We start from the raw sequence: 3,759 nt of genomic DNA, 5'->3' as shown, positions 1-3,759 counted from the left end.
GCCAGTGATGGGAGTAGTGGGGCGGTTAGGCCTGCGCGGTAGCACAGCCGACCACAGGAGGCATGAGCAGGCAGTACGGCCGACGCTGGTTTGGGCGTCTGGAGCAAGAAGACCAGAGGTTGAAGAAGCATCACAACTGTTGGATTAACATCCAACTGTCACAGCTGCTAGAATCGTTTGTGGACTAAGTTGACAAAGCCTTTCGTACGCGTCAACCTAGTAGACCCACAAGTCAGCCGCCAAATCTGTCCCAAACAATATACATCCCGAAATTTCTAGCAAGATTCAAATTAATTAAAAAAGTAAACATACCTTAATTTAAAATCCAATGAAATTTTACCCGCACAAAACAATGAAACTTAAAATATCAAAATCTGAAAGAAAAATGTAATTTGGAACTAATTGCCTGTTTGCTGTATTTTTCATTTTACAACCCATTTCTTATTACTTATAGCCCATTTTCTAGGCAGCCGAATGCATCCCTCCTCGTCTTGAAAGATTTCTGGCTTAGCAGGGCGTAGAAAAGCAAGTAGGCCTTTGTTAGTTATTCTATAAAAAACAAAATTGCTGGGCTAGCCATTTTCAGAAAGAAAGAAAATTGGGCTGGTCATGTGGTCAACATATGAAATAAAAGCCTGGGCTAGGCGGGCCACAGCTCCCGCACAACCCAATTGATACCCTGATCCATCTCGAAAACAAAAAAAATACTGCACGAGCTGCTAGGTCCCGGGTGTCAGCCGCTCCTTGTGCAGTTACTCGCTTATTGACTATGTTGACAGTGGCATGCGATGCGTGCACTACAGCATAGCCAGTCATGGGAGGCAGGAGCAGCCGGTCCCGCCGGCGCTGGTTTGGCTTTGTCGGCTGAAGGAAGAAGAGACTGAAGAAACACAATAGACGTTGAGTGTCAATCTAACGGTCAAGGTTGGCACAATCGTTTGTTGACTAAGCCAGCACAACGTAGCATACTTCTTTATAGGAAGAATACAAAAACTGGGCTCGTTCGCCAGATAACATTCCAGAAACTACCACCGTTTGATCTTGCGCCGCAACTAAAGCTGCCAGAAAAATGCATTCTTTTGCCATCCTCCTTCGAGGGAATTCGCCACATAATATTCCCGAAAATCAAAGACTTGAGAAGGCGTACAGAACAAGCTAGTGTACCAGTAAAGAGACGTTGCTGAGTTTTAGAAAGAGAGACGTGCTCCTGTAGCTGGTTCGAATCCAAACCTAGACTATGACTATATGTACGGCTATGCTACTATGCAAGTAATGAAACTGAAATATCCAACGTTCGCTTCTCCTCTTCTCTAGTTACTCTACCTAGCATCAGAAGCTCCGGCCGTAGCAACCATGTTCGCTGGCGGCTCATCCACCTACTCTTCAGCAGGCAGCAACTAGATATGCGCCAAGTCGCCACCATACCATCGCCTGTGGGTCTCATCACACCCCTACCGGCACACTCACCACAGTCGGTTGCTCCTTGCAACCCGCTGCCATTGGTGTGGTGCCACTGCTGCAAATTACGTAGAGTCATCCGTCGCATCTCAACTACAATCCTCAACCCTGGCTGAGTCTTCTACAAATGCCCGAATCATGGGGTAATAATATGTTTAAGTGTTGTTCGCCTACTTTCAGTTGCTGATTTTTAATAGTTTGGTTGATGATCTTCCAATTTGATTCATGCAGAAAAGGAAAGATTCATGTGGTTCGTATTCTGGGAAGTTGCTGATGTGGGGGAATGGAAATACGTTGATTATTTGGTTGGCCGAGGAATCCCAATACCAGCAGGTTGGGGTGTTGGACAAGTAACTGAAGGAACGACAGATGAGGAAGATGCATAGCAGAAGGTTAAAGATGCGGTTCATCTGATCATGGCCAAGCAACAGCTGCTGAACGACCTTGACAACAATGAGGATATGAAAGAGCTTGTGAAGATAATGGGCAAGATCTTTATGCTCTGTAGGATGATTGTCTCTTTATTTGCAGTGTATGTAGCACTCGTTACATATTCAATGGCTATGACATGAGCACTTTGCTGAAACTAGTAATCAATGAAACCTGTTTAGCAGGTTGGGCATAGTGTTGTCAACATCTAATGATTTCTATTAATGGAAATCTGGGGCTATCCCCTTTTGCTCATAAATAAATAAATAGCAGAGGCCCTTTTGCTAATAAATAAATAAATTAGCAGAGGCCCTGTCGGGTCAGCTTTGTTCCTATTTGAAGACGTAGAGCAAATTGCAGTCCAACAGCAAACAATGTCATCGAAAACAAGTTTCACAGTGAAATATGAGTAAAACTAAACAACAATGTCATCATGTTTTAGTCGTCATACAATCACCAAACACAAATCAACATACATAATAAGTGATGTTCTCACAGCAAATACTAAACAAGAACTTCATCAGGTTTCCATTGTCATTGCAAACACAATTTCACATAGTAGATAAAAAGTTGTCTTCTCACAGGCAAATACGACAAAAAACTATGTAATCATCATCCACAACAGCAGCGTCAATATCTTCACCATGTGTATCAGTCTGAATCGTAATCCTCCCTAGTGTCATCTTCTTCTTAATCCTTAGTGTCCTCGAACGTCGGCATCTTATTGATCAACTCTCGTACGTCCATAGTCCGATAGGGAATCTTTTCGCCGACTTTATTGACGTGATGGTTCTTGATACGTCTCCAACGTATCTATAATTTTTAATTGTTCCATGCTATTATATTATATGCTTTGGATGTTTTATATGCATTAACATGCTATTTTATATTATTTCTGAGACTAACCTATTAACCTAGAGCCTAGTGCCAGTTTCTGTTTTTTCCTTGTTTTTGAGTTTCGCAGAAAAGGAATACCAAACGGAGTCCAAACGGAATAAAACCTTCGTGATGATTTTTCTTGGACCAGAAAACACCCAGGAGACTTGGAGATGAAGTCGGAGGATGTCGGTGTACTAGAGTAGGGGTACCCTAGTATCCCGAACTTGTGCACGGGCAGTCGCAGCACCCCGCGGCAAGGCTTGCCGGGTGACCGCCAAGGTCCTCCGTGTTTCCTTTGGAGCCATTCAAGAACAAAGTATTCAAGCCAAGGAGACAAGGCCCCGGCAAGAGGAGCTTGCCGGGAAGGCCAACCAAAGCATCTCCGCCCCATAGGTGTTCGTGGATCAGTTTCCCCCGACATCTTTGGCGCGCCAGGTAGGGGGCGTCGAGGTTGTGCGAACCTGATCCGGCGGTCACACGAGCTAGATCTTCATCTTCTTCATCGACATGCCACCGAAGAAGAAGGCTTCGGAGGCAGCTGTTCCGTCCGCGTCGACCCCACCGCCACCAGAGCAAACGAGTGGTGGGGTAGACGCCGGCGGAAGAACAGACATCGACGAGGGAGCTCACGGTGCTGCCAGGCCCAAGGACAAGGCCGCGCAGACCTCGGCGTCCGTACATGTTCCGCGCCCATCCCAGGAGGCGCAGGACCGACAGCGTCATGGTATTCGTAGTACCATACGTTTGTTGGACCAAGATCGAGCTGGTGGATCTCAGGGTGCTCAAGACCAGCATGCACGCCAACATACTGGCACGAACGAGACACGGTCGCCTGGACGGGGTACTGCTCCTTCTAACATAGTTAGAAGTCCGAGCATATCCCGCTCCTCGCGCCGTTCGCCACTGCCGCCCACCACTCCAGCAGAAGCTTTGGCGCGAGCTCAACTGCTCCTGGATTACCCTCCAACGGCGGACAAGATTGACGAATGGAGG

The sequence above is a fragment of the Triticum dicoccoides genome, chromosome 6B, assembly GCF_002162155.2.
Source record: "Triticum dicoccoides isolate Atlit2015 ecotype Zavitan chromosome 6B, WEW_v2.0, whole genome shotgun sequence".
NCBI classification, from domain to species: Eukaryota; Viridiplantae; Streptophyta; class Magnoliopsida; order Poales; family Poaceae; genus Triticum; species Triticum dicoccoides.
The sequence above is the reverse complement of the archived record's forward strand: the minus strand, read 5'-3'. Positions refer to the sequence as shown.